The sequence below is a fragment of the Salvelinus alpinus genome, chromosome 12, assembly GCF_045679555.1.
Source record: "Salvelinus alpinus chromosome 12, SLU_Salpinus.1, whole genome shotgun sequence".
NCBI classification, from domain to species: domain Eukaryota; kingdom Metazoa; phylum Chordata; class Actinopteri; order Salmoniformes; family Salmonidae; genus Salvelinus; species Salvelinus alpinus.
Genome location: NC_092097.1, coordinates 19,984,672 through 20,004,182, shown reverse-complemented (window position 1 = coordinate 20,004,182; position 19,511 = coordinate 19,984,672).

Sequence of the window (19,511 nt, the reverse complement as noted above, 5' to 3'; positions counted from 1 at the left end):
CTCCAAGCAGGAGCTACTTCCACAGCCAAACCACCTTCGCAACAACAAAAAAACAACAGCCAGCAATTTACAGGAAGATTCATCTTGCTTTGTGTTTGATTGGTCCACTTTGCTTTTGTCTTCCACACTGCTTCGATGCATATGCTCTCAATTTCTCTCTGTATAAAGGGCTCGTACACACTAAAGCGTGCCACCATGAAGAATGTTTAATGAGTCTAATGCTTACATTTGAATAATCCATTATGTTTGCAAAGTCCATTGTCATGCCACTGCTAGGAACCCTGTGTAAAAGGGTGTGTGTGTGACTATGGCTCACCATGAATGTGTTGTGACTGTAACATGAGGGTTAATCACCAGCCCCAAGACACAGCATAACCTCAGTATTCTGCTACAACTACATAGTCTTTACTGAACCATGGTAAATTACTGTATTTAACATGTCACACTCTAAAGATCAGGTATTTTTACTTACCGGTAGTCAATGCAAGGCACCATGTTGTACACTCATTAGCTTTAGACATTACTTACAGCCTAATATGTTCTTTATTTCAACACCCACTCTTCAGAGTGAGGTCCTACCTTGTGAGCTACCAAACTAAGATTCATTGTGGGTGTGTTGAAAGATATTCAAACCCTACTGTACTGCATTGCTAAAACATTGCAATCTGCCATCTGTGGTGGTAATAAATGGCCTACTCTGCCATTCTTGGGTCACCTGAAGCCCTAATTAACCCAGAAGCATGTGGCAGAGATCTGTTTTAAAGTGGTCTGGGTCATTGGTCAAGTCCTTAGGTTATCTCATCATCATGTCCCGCCACACACAGCATTGCAAACAGTGAGAGTGCTGCCAGTACAGAATGCTAATGACCGATAGGAATATAGCAATTTAGCAAAAACAGGACCTCTGAAACTGTCAATCAAATAATGAGAATCAACAGGCTTTTTAATAAACAATGAATGTGCCATCAAACCAGCACAGATATCTTTTATTCCACCGTCTACTTAAAAAAACATGAAGTAGACGGTGGTAAAAAAGATCTAAAAGGTCACATGGCAACAAACATGCACCAAACAGAGCCGTCCACATGATGAATTACTATAATCACCCCTACATTTTACATAAGGTAAAAATAAACTCGAATCCATCATTCTAATACAAAGATTTGTCTTTGTGAGACTCCAGACAAAGAGTTGATAAAAGTGCATTTGCCTTCATAGACTATTCGATCAAAAAGTCATTTTTTATTGCCAGTGCGAGAGCACCTGATTGCAATAATCCAGTTGATAGATGGAGGTGGCGCAGCACTGTAGCAGGTGTGCTGTGTGCACCAGATAATCTGTTCTCATAAAGGGACCAGGCAGGCCTCTAATTCAGATTTACTGCATGTTCAGAATTACTGAATAAAATATGTAGATTATTTCAATGGGTTAAGGAACAGTAAGAGAACAACTTCTCTTTATTGCTGACTTTGGTTCAGGGTTGAGAGCTTCCATGTTGCGTTTCCCTGTGATGGCACTCACTGACATGGGACTGAGAGAATATTTGAGGCAGGTGATTTCACGATAATCCCAAAGACAACCTAATCCCGAAGACAACCTTCCCTTTGGTTTGGATCTAATTGAACATAGCAACAAATACATTGCTATATGACCTTGCTTGTATTGACAGACAAAAACAATTTCATCTCAAACAATCACTGAATGAAAAATTGCTTTTGAGAAAACCGATGGCAAAGCTTTGTTTCTCTGGGGGGTAGTATGACCACCATCTTAACTCCACACACACAAGTCTGGTTTTGGGGGCATTCTCTTTAAGGAGATCAAATCTGCCTGCAAAATGACCTGACTGCAGGACTTTGTATTCATTTATTATTCAGAGTATGCAGAGTATATTAACGTTGATTTAGATTAGAAACTGGTCAGGCTAAATGGCAGCTGGCTCAGGGGCACATTTGAAACCATGACCAACACTGTTAGAAAAAAAACATACACAAAACAGCTAAACTCAGGCCTCCTGAGCCCAAGAACACACATCTCATCGTTATTCAAATCCAAGAAAGAGAAAAATCACCAAAAGAACAAGTAAGAAAGGCTATCCTTAGGGCAGAGGGTATTTTATTTATTCTTTATTTAACTAGGCAAGTCAGATAAGAACAAATTCTTATTTACAATGACGGCCTACCCCAGCCAACGCTGGGCAAATTGTACACCGCCATATGGGACTACCAATCACAGCCGGATGTGATACAGCCTGGAATCAAACCAGGGTCTGTAGTGACACCTCTAGTACTGAGATGCAGTGCCTTAGACCGCTGCGCCACTCGGGAGCTCAGGGTAGAGTAGGTAATGTGGAGTGTTGTTAGTGAGGTGATGCTGTGGCGTTCAGCAGTCCTATTAGCAGATAGACTGTGAAGATAGTAAAGGGTTGCGGTAGGGAGGATGGATGGATGTTCCTAGCATGCAGCGTGAGGCTAATGAGCATGAAGAAGAGAAGGCGGGGGGAAAAACAACATTAGCGATGGCGACAACAACAAGAAGCAATGGAAAACAACAGCCTCCGGAACCATCTATTATGAGATGGTAAATCCTAGTGCTCTAAATTTGCTTATTGATGAAGATTACTTGAATATAAACTAAGCGTTGATGGTGAGCAGAAATTAGAAAAGAAAACATTGCACAACACAGACTTTTAAAAGAAGTGATAAAGGAGTCTCTTATTGCTGAAGGCCTTCTGAGTAATAGAGCATATAACCTTCTATTCGAGGTGGAATACAACGAAACAGAGTGGTTTGAATAAGTTTTAAGGTTAATAGATATTTCAGTGCAATAACATGGATGGTGCATAAAGCAGATACTTCAACAATGCAGGATTCAGTCAGTATGAGTCCCTCTATTCAATCAGACAGCATGAAGCTTCTGAGGCGTGGGCTCACCTACTGTTGAAGAGTGGTCCAAGCGGTTCTGAAAGCTAACCTTTACTTCTAAAAGGCACACCAAATGCACTATGACAGAGCGACCTAAAGTTACCCCACCTGAGCAGGGCCGCCAAGCGCACCTATCTGACTGTCTGACATTTCACAGGTTCACAAGAAATTAACATTATCCATAAAAATACCCCAATTTTAGATAAGAAATCCCAAGAGTAGGTGTGATGTGACGGGAATATAAATAGTATCAGAGATAACAAACCTCACTGACCTGTTTGTAGCACACACCCCTAGGCAACCCACTGAGGAGACTAAAAAGATAGATTAAAAACACTACTGGCCTCTTACAGTAAATAGCAGCACACACTTTAGAAGTATGAAAAGGCTTTTGACTTTAAATGCGCTTCTTAGGTGATTAAACATTTCAATGGCGGAGGCATTATCAGGGGACCGGGTGCCATTTGAAGAGGATGTTGCACTTATTCAAAGACCTCTTCAAGTAAGCACCTTTGTTCACAGGCAAATTCCTTGGATGCCCATTAAATTCTTCAGCGTGCAGAAGACGCCAGAGCAGGTTGGGAATGTGCTGTGGATCTGACAGTGGTTTCTCTTTAAATTACGTTCAACTTATAACGGCTTCATAAAGCCTTCATAATGCCTTCATAAGCAGTACATGAATGTGTTAAAAAGCATATATAACTTCTATGTCATGCTGAGCTGTCTTGTATTATTCACAAACGTAATCTAGGCTGGGCTAAAGCAAAGAAATCATGTTCTGATGCTGATTGGCTTCTTTTTAGGCAGTTACAAAACATGTGTTCTTTTCTTCTCAGGAAGGCCAAGTCTGAATATTTAATGTCCGTTACCACTGATAACCTGAATGACCCTAGAGAGTTTTGGAAGGCTATTAAGTCGATGTCTGGAAACAGTAATGTTAATGAATTACCATCATGTGTATTGAAGGACTTTGTTGCTGTATATGACAAAACTGAAATGCTGAATTGTTTCAATGAGCACTTTGTATAATCTGGTAGGCTGTTTGATTCAGTGTCCTCTGTCTCTGTACAACCCTTGTGGATGAACCAGCGAGAGCTGGTCAAACTTTTAGTTTTTTACCATTCTTAGTGCAGGAGGTACATAAAGCCCTGAAATCCTTAGATCAGAGTAAGCATGCAGGTCCTGATCTTCTTGATCCCTGCTTTTTAAATCTGGCAGCTGATTTCATAGCTGAACCACTTACATATCTGTCCAAGCTAACCCTGGAATGTAATGAAATTCCAAAGGAAATCAGCATTTGTCCTACCACTTTTAAAATGGGGAGATCCAACTCTTTTAAATAATTATAGGCCAATCTCAAAGCTGTCATCCCTGGTGAAAATACTTGAAACCCTTGTGAGTGAACAGCTAAAGAGTTTTTATATACTAACTCTATCTATCAATGTACCAATCGGGCTTCAGGAAGAAGCATAGCACAATTACAGCAGCCATGAAGTTTTTAAATTATATCACTGAAGCTCTTTTACAAAAAACAGCACTGTGTCTCACTTTTTATTGATCTCTCTAAGGCTTTTGATATAGTTGACCATGCTATACTGAGGCAGAGATTGTCGAGTGTAGGTCTTTCGGATCATGCAGTTGCATGGTTTGCTAACTATCTGTCTGATAGAACTCAGTGCACTCAATGTGATAGGCTCATGACTGTTAAATTGTCTGTCTGTAATGGTGTGCCCCAGGGTTCTGTACTTGGTCCTCTCTTATTCACTATTTATATAAATAATTTAGACAAAAATAAGCAAAATGCGCAACTTCACACACATGCTGACGATACTGTTATTTATTGTTGTGCCTCATCTCTCACAAAAGCTATCCAGAACTTGCAAACAGCTTTTTATACTGTTCAACATACCTTGTGTCAATTGAAGCTTTGTAATCCAAGATGGCGTAGCAGTCAGACGTCTTTGTCTTTGTCCTGTCGTGTCCTTTGTATATATCTTTTTCTTCGCATATCTTTTAAAAATATTTTCCTAAACCTCAACTTCTAAATACTCTCCTGCAACCCGCCTCACCCAATGTGGCGTGGATCTGCTTTTTTCTAAAGTATTTCTATTTACTTCGGATCTGGAATCCCTCAACTGAAGCTAGCCAGCTAACTACCTACCAGCTATCAATTAGCAAACCATTGCTAGCGGTCATCAGCTAACCTTTAGCTCGGAAAGCTCTCTCCAGTTCGAACAATGTGACTCAAACCAGAGCATAACGGACCTATTTATCTCCATATCCCCGGATTCCTACCGCAAACTCTGAACATTTTCATCTGGATCTTCGCAACTAGCTAACCGCAATCCCGGGTGACCACTACTGGCTAGCGTTTCCATCCCGGAGCAAGAATCAATTAGCCTGAAGCTAGCCCGGCTAGGGCTCCTGTGCTACCACCGAAGCCCACTCCTGGGCTACAATATCCGGACCCATTCTACTGACAGTACGGGGCACGGAACCCCGCCGATCCTCTACGACTGGAATTCCGACATAATCTGTCCGAGGACTCCAACAAGCCCCTCAGGCGCGACGCCTGCTGAAGGCCCATTCTGCTAACCCTGCTAGCTACCTAGAGCTACCTGGAACCCTACTAATTCCACGACTGGTCTATCGACGTCACGGCACGAAAAGGCAAAATAGACCTACCCCCATCGTGACGTCCCCCAAAGGCTAATTTGCCTGCCCCGGTCTGCTAACTGCTAGCCCCTGCTAACTGCTTGCTTGCTAACCCGGTCTGCTAACTGCTAGCTTGCCAGCCCCGGTCTGCTAACTGCTAGCTTGTTTAACCCCGGCCTACTAACTGTTAGCTTGTTAGCATCGGCTAACTGTCTGAATTGCCGTGTCCCCAGTCAGCCCAACCACTCACTGGACCCATATGTTCACTTGGCTACGCATGCCTCTCTCTAATATCAATATGCCTCGTCCATTACTGTCCTGGTTAGTGATTACTGTCTTATTTCACTGTAGAGCCTCTAGTCCTGCTCAATATGCCTTAACCAACCATGTTGTTCCGCCTCCTACATATGCGATGACATCACCTGGTTTAAACGTCTCTAGAGACTATATTTCTCTCATCATTACTCAATGCCTAGGTTTACCTCCAATGTACTCACATCCTACATTACCTTTGTCTGTACACTATGCCTTGAATCTATGCTATCGAGCCCAGAAACCTGCTCCTTTTACTCTCTGTTCCGAACGTGCTGGATGACCAAGCCGTACCCTTATCCTACTTCTCCTCTGTTCCTCTGGTGATGTAGAGGTTAATCCAGGTCCTGCAGTGCCTAGCCCCACTCCCACTCCCCAGGTGCTCTCATTTGTTGACTTCTGTAACCGTAAAAGCCTTGGTTTCATGCATGTTAACATTAGAAGTCTACTCCCTAAGTTTGTTTTACTCACTGCTTTAGCACACTCTGCCAACCCGGATGTCGTAGCCGTGTCTGAATCCTGGCTTAGGAAAACCACCAAAAACCCTGAAATCTCCATCGTCAACTATAACATTTTCCGGCAAGATAGAACTGCCAAAGGGGGCGGTGTTGCAATCTACTAAAATAGCATGCAGAGTTCTGTATTACTGTCCAAGTATGTACCCAAACAATTCGAGCTTCTACTTCAAAAAATTCACCTTTCCAGAAACTAGTCTCTCACTGCTGCCACTTGCTATAGACCTCCCTCTCCCCCCTGCTGTGCCCTCGATACCATATGTGAATTGATTGCCCCCCATCTATCTTTTGAGCTCGTGCTACTAGGTGACCTAAACTGGGACATGCTTAAAACCCCGGCCATCCTACAATCTAAGCTTGATGCCCTCAATCTCACACAAATTATCAATGAACCTACCAGGTACAACTCCAAATCCGTAAACACGGGCACCCTCATAGATGGCATCCTAACTAACTCGCCCTCCAAATACACCTCTGCTGTTTTCAATCAAGATCTCAGCGATCACTGCCTCATTTCCTGCATCCGTAATGGGTCTGCGACCAAACAACCAACCCTCATCACTGTCAAACGCTCCCTAAAAAAATTCTGCCAGCAGGCCTTTCTAATCGACCTGGCCGGGGTATCCTGTAATGACATTGACCTCATCCCGATGATGCCTGGGTATTCTTTTAAAGTGCCTTCCTCACCATCTTAAATAAGCATGCCCCATTCAAAAGAAATTGAACTAGGAATAGATATAGTCCTTGGTTCACTCAAGACCTGTCTGCCCTTGACCAGCACAAAAACATCCTGTGGCGTTCTGCATTAGCATCGAATAGCCCCCGTGATATGCAACTTTCAGGGAAGTTAGGAACAAATATATACAGGCAATTAGGAAAGCTAAGGCTACCTTTTTCAAACAGAAATTTGCATCCTGTAGTACTAACTCAAAGAAATTCTGGAACACTGTAAAGTCCATGGAGAATAAGAGCACCTCCTCCCAGCTGCCCACTGCTCTGAGGATAGGAAACTCTGTCACCACCGATAAATCCACTATAATTGAGAATTTCAATAAGCATTTCTCTACGGCTGGCCATGCTTTCCACCTGGCTACCCCTACCCCGGTCAACTGCCCGGCACCCTCCACAGCAACCCGCCAAAGCCCCCACCATTTCTCCTTCACCCAAATCCAGATAGCTGATGTTCTGAAAGAGCTGCAAAATCTGGAACCCTACAACTCAGCCGGGCTAGACAATCTGGACCCTCTCTTTCTAAAATTATCTGCCGAAATTGTTGCAACCCCTATTACTAGCCTGTTCAACCTCTCTTTCGTATCGTCTGAGATTCCCAAAGATTGGAAAGCTGCCGCGGTCATCCCCCTCTTTATGTAATGGTTATTCGTTCGAAGACCAGCCTTTGTCGTAAACTCTGGCGTAAAAGAGGTTAATTCGCCATTGCAAATCCTACTTGACGGAGCCACGAGTGTTACGCATAGCAGTACATATTCAAAAGCATTTAACAAGTTTATATATTTAAATTATGGCGAATAAATTAAGAAAAGCTAAAACAAAGTCAAGGTATACAGATTTAACCCAAATTATAGAGGATATTGATAGAGACAGCGAGACCGAGTTTCTTCAGGAAGATGTATCTTTCAGCGAAGCTAGTTTTGACTCCCAGGCGGAAGAAATGTTTCTGCACGGCGAGGATGCCATGCTGGATTGGTAAGTTCTAATGCTAATGTCATTGTTTGAAATTAATATGAAATATTATTAATTCGATTTTTTTTATTTTTTTTATTTATTGCATCTGTATCATCTGTAATGAAATGTGTAAAGTACACATTGGGAATACTGTGTGTGTGTGTGTGTGTGATATTTTTTTAAAATGTATTTTACATAAACATGGAATGGAACAGCACTTCACCATAGTGATTATGTTCCCTGTACTCTATATAGATATGTTTATTTTACGTGTTAATACAGGGCTCATACGTGAAAGTATTGGTACTGATTTGTTTTATCTTTCACAGTGGCAGTGATTCTGATTATGAGCCGCCAATGTCTAGGTGTCCATCTCCCTCTGAAGCTGGTTCATCCAGCCAGACCCCCACTGTCTCCGGCTCCAAACCTACCCGGCCATCTAGAGTTGTGAAGTCAGTGACAAAGAAGAGGAGGTGGGGAAGAGAGAAAACTGCAGATAGAGGGCCAGAGGGTCGTTGGCACTCTGTGTTAGAAGATGATGTGGAACCAAATCCACCAGATTTTAGACCCAAAAGGCAGCCAGGACCTCAACTAGACATGACTGCAAAGTACAGCCCCCTTCAACTTTTTCAACTGTTTTTCACCACGTCAGTTGTTGATTCCCTGGTGGCGAACACCAATAAGTATGGGGCTAAGAAGCAGGCAGGAAAGAAAGAGGCATGGATGACCATTTCCATGTCAGACCTTTTCTGCTACTTTTCAATGGTCATTTACATGGGGCTGGTGAAGTTGAAAACTCTAAGGGACTACTGGAAAACGTCAGCTCTCTATCAACTGCCTTTCCCCATGACTGTCATGTCTTCTAAAAGGTTTCTGACCATCTCATGGGCGCTTCACATCAGTGACCCAGAAGTTGCTGGGGAGAATGACAAGAAGAGAGGCACACCAAGGTTTGATAGGCTCTGTAAAATATAACCTCTCTACCCCAGCATCGTTGATGCCTGCAAGACTTATTTTCAGCCCGCCCAGAACCTGTCCATCGATGAGAGGATGGTAGCCTAAAAGGCCAGAATCAGCCTCAAACAATACATGCGTAACAAACCAAACAAATGGGGTTACAAGCTGTTTGTTTTGGCTGATTCTGTGTGTGCCTACACTTGCAATTTGTTTGTTTATGAGGGGAAAAACAGTTTTGCTACCGGTAATGGACTGAGTTATGATTCCGTTATGGAGTTATTGGATTTTCAACTGCTGGGGAAGGTCTACAAACTGTTTGTGGACAACTGCCCTACCCTGTTTACAGAGCTGAGGAAGCGGGCGGTGTGGGCTTGTGGCACCATTCGTACCAACAGGGTGGGATTTCCAAAGACCAAGGTGAACGACATGCCTAAGCGGGCTGAGCGGGGTACCATGCGATGGATCCGTGAAGATGGCCTGCTGTTTGTGAGGTGGATGGATACCAGAGGTGGTCATGTGCTCCAGTATCCACAAGTCCTTCAGTGGAGATCACGTCGTCAGGCGTGTGAAGGACGGTGCCGGGGCATGGACCACAAAAAATGTCCAGCTGCTGTGAAGGACTACAACAAGAGCATGGGAGGTGTGGACCTGTCAGATGCGCTGATAGGATACTACAATGTTCTTCACAAGACCATGAAATGGTACAAAACATTTTTCGATCATTTCATTGACATTGGAGGATGAAGGAATTCACCACAGCAGAAGGAAATGGCCAAGAGCTGTGGACAGCCCCCCATCTCACAGCTAGCCTTCAGGGAGCTGCTCATCCAGGAGCTTGCTAGCTACAGCAAGTCCACTGCAGCACCTTCTGCTCCAACTAGTGGTGTTCACCTGCCCAGATGAATCTCTGCAGGCATGAATGTGCCTCAGAGCAAAAAGGGCACAGTGGGGAGACGTCGTTGTGCCCTTTGTCACAGGAAATGCCCCATCACCTGCACCACCTGTTCAGTAAGCCTCTGCTTTACAGCAGAAAGAGACTGCTATGGGCCATGGCACCAGCAGCACAATATTGTGTAGAGGACTGAGGGTCTTCACAATATTGTAAAAAGAAAATGTGTAAATAGTTACCCTTGTTATTTGTTTGTTTATTATTATTTATTTATTTTATAATTTTTTTCATATATATATACACTGCTCAAAAAAATAAAGGGAACACTTAAACAACACAATGTAACTCCAAGTCAATCACACTTCTGTGAAATCAAACTGTCCACTTAGGAAGCAACACTGATTGACAATAAATTTCACATGCTGTTGTGCAAATGGAATAGACAACAGGTGGAAATTATAGGCAATTAGCAAGACACCCCCAATAAAGGAGTGGTTCTGCAGGTGGTGACCACAGACCACTTCTCAGTTCCTATGCTTCCTGGCTGATGTTTTGGTCACTTTTGAATGCTGGCGGTGCTTTCACTCTAGTGGTAGCATGAGACAGAGTCTACAACCCACACAAGTGGCTCGGGTAGTGCAGCTCATCCAGGATGGCACATCAATGCGAGCTGTGGCAAGAAGGTTTGCTGTGTCTGTCAGCGTAGTGTCCAGAGCATGGAGGCGCTACCAGGAGACAGGCCAGTACATCAGGAGACGTGGAGGAGGCCGTAGGAGGGCACAACCCAGCAGCAGGACCGCTACCTCCACCTTTGTGCAAGGAGAAGCAGGAGGAGCACTGCCAGAGCCCTGCAAAATGACCTCCAGCAGGCCACAAATGTGCATGTGTCTGCTCAAACGGTCAGAAACAGACTCCATGAGGGTGGTATGAGGGCCCGACGTCCACAGGTGGGGGTTGTGCTTACAGCCCAACACCGTGCATGACGTTTGGCATTTGCCAGAGAACACCAAGATTGGCAAATTCGCCACTGGCGCCCTGTGCTCTTCACAGATGAAAGCAGGTTCACACTGAGCACATGTGACAGACGTGACAGAGTTTGGAGACGCCGTGGAGAACGTTCTGCTGCCTGCAACATCCTCCAGCATGACCGGTTTGGCGGTGGGTCAGTCATGGTGTGGGGTGGCATTTCTTTGGGGGCCGCACAGACCTCCATGTGCTCGCCAGAGGTAGCCTGCCTGCCATTAGGTACCGAGATGAGATCTTCAGACCCCTTGTGAGACCATATGCTGGTGCGGTTGGCCCTGGGTTCCTCCTAATGCAAGACAATGCTAGACCTCATGTGGCTGGAGTGTGTCAGCAGTTCCTGCAAGAGGAAGGCATTGATGCTATGGACTGGCCCGCCCGTTCCCCAGACCTGAATCCAATTGAGCACATCTGGGACATCATGTCTCGCTCCATCCACCAACGCCACATTGCACCACAGACTGTCCAGGAGATGGCCACCTCATCAGGAGCATGCCCAGGCGTTGTAGGGAGGTCATACAGGCACGTGGAGGCCACACACACTACTGAGCCTCATTTTGACTTGTTTTAAGGACATTACATCAAAGTTGGATCAGCCTGTAGTGTGGTTTTACACTTTAATTTTGAGTGTGACTCCAAATCCAGACCTCCATGGGTTGATGAATTTGATTTCCATTGATAATTTTTGTGTGATTTTGTTGTCAGCACATTCAACTATGTAAAGAAAAAAGTATTTAATAAGAATATTTCATTCATTCAGATCTAGGATGTTGTCACGATCGTCTTTCGGTGAAAGAGTGGACCAAGGCGCAGCGTGAAGTGAATACATCTTCTTTTATTTTTAACGAAGACGAAACTAAGAACACTGACAAACTATACAAAACAACAAACGACCGTGAAGCTACAAAACGAAAGTGCAGACACAAGCTACTAACGTTTAGACATAGACAATTACCCACGAAAACTCAATGAATATGGCTGCCTAAATCTAGCTCTCAATCAGAGACAAAATGAACAACAGCTGCCTCTAATTGAGAACCAATCTAGGCAGCCATAGACATACAAACCCCTATACAAGACACTGCCCCATTAAACATACAAAACCTCTAGACAATACAAAAACACATACATTCCCCATGTCACACCCTGACCTAACTAAAATAATAAAGAAAACAAAGATAACTAAGGCCAGGGCGTGACAGATGTATTATTTTAGTGTTCCCTTTATGTTTTTGAGCAGTGTATATTTATTTTTTGGGGGTGTGTTAGAATAGCATTTATGTATTTTGCATATAGTTCTTTCCTTCAAAATGTATCACTGTACCAATTCAGCCACTTGGGTACATTTGGGTACATTTGTGTGGGACACCTGGGTGACTTCATGCTCAATGTCATGTAGCTCGCTCATTTTTGAAGTTATATGTCTAAAACTTTGCTCAGCTATTGTTGCTATCTTATGTTCTTCATTCAACTCATCCACAGCATCCGATCTGTATGTTTGGCTGTTCTTGGCCATTTGAAAGATGATGCAGCAACAATACAAAACTGAAAACGTATGTTTATTTCCTTGTATTGTCTTCTACCAGAACTATTGTGTTATATTCTCCTACATTCAATTCACATTTCCACAAAATTCAGAGTGTTTCCTTTCAAATGATACCAAGAATATGCATATCCTTGCTTCTGGGCCTGAGCTACAGGCAGTTAGATTAGGGTATGTCTTTAGGCAGAAATTGAGAAGAAGGGGGGGTACCTCAAAGAAGTTAATCAGGGACAAAATGTCAGTGAAGACACCTGCCAGTTGGTCAGCACATGCCCGGAGCACACATACTGAGAATGTCACGACTTCTGCCGAAGTCGGTCCCTCTCCTTGTTTGGGCGGTGTTCGGCGGTCGACATCACCGACCTTCTAGCCATCACTGATCCATTTTTCATTTTCCATTGGTCTTGTCTTCCTTCACACCTGGTTCCAATCCCATCAATTACATGTTGTGTATTTAACCCTCTGTTTACCCTCATGTCCTTGTCGGAGATTGTTTGATTGTTTTGTGCAAGTCATGTGTCGGTGCGCGACGGGTTTTGTACCCACTTTTATTTATTAACTTCTTATGGCTGTAGGGGCAGTATTGAGTAGCTTGGATGAAAGGTGCCCATTGTAAACGGCCAGCTCAATCTCAGTTGCTAATATATGCATATTATTATTAGTATTGGATAGAAAACACTCTAAAGTTTCTAAAACTGTTTGAATTAAGTCTGTGAGACTCATATGGCAGGCAAAAACCTGAGAAGTTCCACTTCCTGTTTGTATTTTTCTAGGGGTGCCATATTTTCAACCAAGGGCTTATTCAAAATACAGAGACTTGTGGATGGGTTTTAACTTCCTACGGCTTCCACTAGATGTAAGCAATCAACAGAACTAAGTCTGATGACTCTAATGTGACGGGGGGTCGAATGAGACAGAATTTAGTATGAGGTCCCATGAGGTGACCATGCATTCAAAACGTGCGTTCACTTGAGAGGCAGCTGTGTTCCATCTCTCAATTGAAGTCGTTATAGTTCTCCGGTTGGAACGTTATTCAAGATGTATGTTAACTACATTCTAAAGATTGATTCAGTACATCGTTTTCCATGTTTCTACTGACTGTAACGGAATGTTTGGACATTTCGTCACGTTATAGTGGTCGCGCTTTGAGACTTTGGTTAGGGTTTTGGTAAACAATTCGAAAGTAGCTAATTGGACATAAATAACGGACATGAACGAACAAATCAAGCATTTATTGTGGACCTGGGATTCATAGGACTACATTCTGATGAATTCCTCAAAGGTAAGGAAACATTTATCATGTATTTTCTGGTTTCTGTTGAGTCCAACATGGTGGCTAATTTGGCTAATCACCTGAGCTCCGTCTCAGATTATTGCATGGTTTATATTTCCGTAAAGTTTTTTTTAAATCTGACACAGCGGTTGCATTAAGGAGAGGTATATCTATAATTCCATGTGTATATATGTATTATCATCTATATTTATGATGAGTATTTCTGTTGAAACGATGTGGCTATGCAAAGTCACTAGTGAATCTAGTCGCCTCAATGTAAACTCAGATTTTTTGATATAAATATGAATTTAATCAAACAAAACATGCATGTATTGTGTAACATGATGTCCTATGAGTGTCATCTGATGAAAATAATCGAAGGTTAGTGATTAATTTTATCTCTATTCTGGTTTTTGTGAAGCTATATTTAGCTGGAAAAAATGGCTATGCTTATTGTGGTTTTGTGGTGACCTAACATAATCGTTTGTAGTGCTTTCACTGAAAAGCCTATTTGAAATCGGACACTTTGGTGGGATTAACAACAAGATTACCTTTAAAATGATATAAGACACATGAATGTCTGAGGAATTTTAATTATGAGATTTCTGGTTTTTGAATTTGGCGCCCTGCACTTGGACTGGCTGTTGTCATATCGGTCCCGTGGACGGGACTGCAGCCATAAGAAGTACGACTCCGTTTATACCAAGTTCATTGTCCTGCGCTTGAATTCCCTGCCACCAACACGCACCCATTACAGGTAATCCGTCTGGCTGTAACGGCTCTCGTTGGTGGTAGAAAGAGTAGACCAAGGCGCAGCGTGGAAAGTGTTCATGATTTTAATTTTAAAAAACACTCAAACAAAATAACAAAATCGAAAACGAAAACGCACAGTTCTGTCAGGTAACAGTAACTAAACAGAAAACAAGATCCCACAACCTAATGGTGGGAAAAATGGCTGCCTAAGTATGATCCCCAATCAGAGACAACGATAGACAGCTGCCTCTGATTGGGAACCACACTTGGACAAAAACAAAGAAACAGAAAACATAGAATTTCCCACCCGAGTCACACCCTGACCTAACCAAACATAGAGAATAATAAGGATCTCTAAGGTCAGGGCGTGACAGTACCGGCCTGGGGACCGTCGCTGCAGGCGTCGGGCCATGGATCATCACTGGAGGCTTCGGGCCATGGAGACGCACCGGAGGTCTGGAGCGCAGAGCTGGCACAACCCGTCCTGGCTGGATACTCACTTTAGCCCGGCAAGTGCGGGGCGCTGGCACAGGACGCACTGGGCTGTGAAAGCGCACTTGGGGAATAGTGCGTAGAGCCGGCGCAGGACATACTGGGCCGTGGAGGCGGACTGGAGGTCTGGAGCGTAGAGCTGGCAAAACGCGTCCTGGCTGGATGCTCACCCTAGACCGGCAACTGCGGGGCGCTGGCACAGGATGCACTGGGCTGTGAAGGCGCACCGGTGACACAGTGCGCAGAGCCGGCTCAGGATATCCTGGGCCGAAGAGACGCACCGGGGAAAAACTGTTTGAATGATGTCTGTGAGTATAACAGAACTCATATGGCGGGCAAAAACCTAAGAAAAAATCCAACCAGGAAGTGGGAAATCTGAGGTTTGTAGTTTTTCAACTCTTTGCTTATCCAAGATACAGTGGAAATGGGGTCATATTGCACTTCCTAATGCTTCCACTAGATGTCAACAGTCTTTAGAACCTTGTTTGAGGTTTCTACTGTGGAGTGGGGGTGAATGAGAGGGGAATGAGTCAGAGGTCTGCCAGAGAGCCACGAGCTGACCATGCGCGTTCACGTGATAGTTAGCTTGCGTTCCATTGCATTTCTGAAGACAAAGGAATTCTCCGGTTGGAACATTATTGAAGATTTACGTTAAAAAACATCATAAAGATTGATTCTATACATCGTTTGATATGTCTACGGACTGTAACGGAACTTTTTGACTTTTCGTCTGCACCTAGTGGTCGCGCGTCATGAATTTTGATTACTGGGCTAAATGCGCGAACAACAAGGAGGTATTTGGACAAACATTTATTGTGGACCTGGGATTCCTGGGAGTGCATTCTGGCGAAGATCATCAAAGGTAAGTGAATATTTATAATGCTATTTCTGACTTCTGTTGACTGCACAATATGTCATATATCTGTTTGGGTTGTGTTGGTCTCTGAGCGCTGTACTCAGATTATTGCATGGTGTGCTTTTTCCGTAAAGTTTTTTTGAAATCTGACACAGCGGTTGCATTAAGGAGAAGTTTATCAAAAATTCCATGCATAACAGTTGTATCTTTTAGCAATGTTTATTATGAGTATTTCTGTAAATTGATATGGCTCTCTGCAAAATCACCGGATGTTTTGGAACTACTGAACATAACGCACCAATGTAAACAGAGATTTTTGGATATAAATATGAACTTTACTGAACAAAACATACATGTATTGTGTAACATGAAGTCCTATGAGTGTGATCTGATGAAGATCATCATAGGTTAGTGATTCATTTTATCTCTACTTTTGCTTTTTGTGACTCCTCTCTTTGGCTGGAAAAATGGCTGTGTTTTTCTGTGACTAGTTGCTGACCTAACATAATCGTTTGGTGTGCTTTCGTCATAAAGCCTTTTTGAAATCGGACACTGTGGATGGATTTACAACAAGTGTATCTTTAAAATGGTGTAAAATACTTTTATTATGGGATTTCTGTTGTTTTGAATTTGGCACCCTGCAGTTTCACTGGCTGTTGACGAGGTGAGACGCTACCGTCCCACATACCCTAGAGAGGTTAAAGATCTTACTCACGTCGGCTACGGAGAGTGTGATCACACAGTCGCCTGGAACAGCTGATGCTCTCATGCATGCCTCAGTGTTACCTGCCTCGAAGCGAGCATAGAAGTGATTAACTTCTCACGAGTCACCAACCCTGATCCGGTAGCACCCCCCCCCCCCCCCCCCACTGAGTAGCATAGCTAGCATAGCGTCACAAGTAACTTGTAGCATCTAAATATCATTAAATCACAAGTCCAAGACACCAGATGAAAGATACAGGTCTTGTGAATAAAGCCACCATTTCAGATTTTTAAAATGTTTTACAGGGAAGTCACAATATGTAAATCTATTAGCTAACCACGTTAGCAAAGGACACGATTTTTTTACTCCCAATAGTTTTTTCCTGCGTCAGTAGCTATCACTAATTCGACTAAATAAAAATATATATAGCCACTAACCAAGAAACAACTTCATAAGATGACAGTCTGATAACATATTTATGGTATAGCATAGTTTTTTGGGGGAAAAATGTGCATTTTTCAGGTATAAATCACAGTTCTACATTGCAGCTGCAATCTGAAATAGTGCTGACCCAGCCAGAACAATTACAGAGACCAACGTCATATAACGAATTACTCGTCTTAAAACATTTCAGAAAAATACACAGCGTACAGATATTGAAAGCCCAACATCTGGTGAATCCAAACAATATTTCAGATGTATTAAATGTTTTATAACGAAAACAAAATGTAGCGCTAAATTAGCATAGCTATACCAGGCAGATTCGGCTAGGCGCCCACGGCCAGTTCACATGCACAACAGATATGATATAACATCGTAAATTGGGTCTTACTATGGCTGATCTTTCATCAGAATGTTGATCAAAGTGTCCTTTGTCAAGATGAGTCGTTGGTTCCGTTCAGAATTGTTCCTTTCCCACTCCATTTAGCACAGGTACTGGTCGAGTGGCACGGATCTCTCAAACGTAAATAAAATCAGACAACGGAACACCACAAAACTCCCGAAAAAATTCAAATAATCTGATTAAACTATATTGAAAAAACATACATTACGATGATCTGATCACATGTATCAAACAAACTTCGAGACGGAGATAGTTTTCATCCATAATGGCCGCACAACAGAAGACAATCGCAGCTACAAGTCGCACGATTTAGAGAACCGGAAGTTGTCGGTCACGCCAAAGAATTAGCTCTCATTTCACGTCAGTCCCAGATAAACAAGATATTTTTCCTCTGACGTCCTCTTGACACCCAGAGGAAGGCCAATAAGGTGTGTTTCGGGTCATAGGGGGCACGACCATATATAGGCAGAGCGTTGAAGCTGGCATACACATCTTGCTTTTTTCTTCTTGGTCATGGAAAGTGCTGTCAAATGACTTCTGTATCACTCAGAGACAAAATTGAAACGGTTTTAGAAACTAGAGATTGTTTTCTTTCCAATGGTATTATTTATATGCATATAGTAAGAGCAATCTAAAAATCTAGAGACTTCCTTAGATTTCGTGCACCAGCTGTTGTTTACAAATACACACAGACCGCCCCCCCTCATCTATGCCTCCAGTGCGCCTTCAATACTGCAAAAAAGTTTTGGTACCCTTCCCCAGATCTGTGACTCGACACAATCCTGTCTCGGAGCTCTAGGGACAATTCCTTCGACCTCATGGCTTGGTTTTTGCTCTGACATGCACTGTCAACAGTGGGACCTTGTATAGACAGGTGTGTACCTTTCCATATTATGTCCAATCAATTTACTTTACCACAGATGGACTCCTATGAAGATGTACAAGTTGACTCCAAAAATGTATAAAACCTGTTTTCACTTCGTCATTATGGGGCATTGTGTGTAGATTGATGAAGAATACAATTAATGTAATCCATTTTAGAATAAGGCTGTAACATAACAACATGTGGAAAAAGGGAAGGGGTCTGAATACGACTGCACTGAATATGGTGTCATTTCATGGGGCTCTGAATAATACGGAGTGCTGCTGGCCTTATACTCCACCCATTCCATTGGCAGCCGAATCACATCATACGTGCGCTTACTGCACTACTTATTAAAACCCAAACCAAACAAGCAGGGCATGCTCACTTAGATCTTTCCCAGACTTCAAAAGTCATCCCCTGATGTGGTTTAACCATTATTGTGAACACAAAAAAACATGTTGTTTTTCTATTTAAAAAAATTATAAACCAAACAAAATGGGGAAAATCCCAAACATGGAAAAATCTAAGCAAATACAACAGAATAAAAAAAGTAGGCAAAAAAGAAAAATACATTTTAAAAGGCCTTACCAACATGTTTTGCTGTGTATGACTGCACTTTAGAGTGTGTGTCATCCTGTAGCACAGCATTTTGGGGGAAGTTGAGGTCAGGTCCAATATTGACTATGCACCCAAGAGGGAAAAAGGTTGGGCCATCCTAGAAATGTTTTAGTGAAAAACAATATCACATATACAATTTTGCAGATGCTTTATCCAAAGCGACTTACAGTCTTACGTGAATAAATGTTTACGTATGGGTGGTCCTGGGAATCGAACCCAATATCCTGGCATTGCAATGCTCTACCAAGATGCATGACAGGGTTAAAAATGCTTTGTGAAAGCCTCAATTCAATATGATGTATAAGGCCTTTATTAAGCAGCACAAGAAGCTAGGCGTATGTCGCATGTCACTACTTCACAGGAGGCAATTGAAGTTTTCTTTTGCTTTTTTAAATAAAAAAAATGTTTCGGGGAGAAATGCCTTCCGAAACTAAAATTGTTAAATAGCATGCCGAGAAATTAGTTTGGACTGGTCTGCCATGTAGGTTGCTTCTGTCTATAACATGAGCTGCTCAGTATGGTACATAATCCTTTCTACCACAGATTTATTTTGAAAGATATCATGAAGAACTGATATCATGCTACTTTTCTCAAAATGTCTGCCCT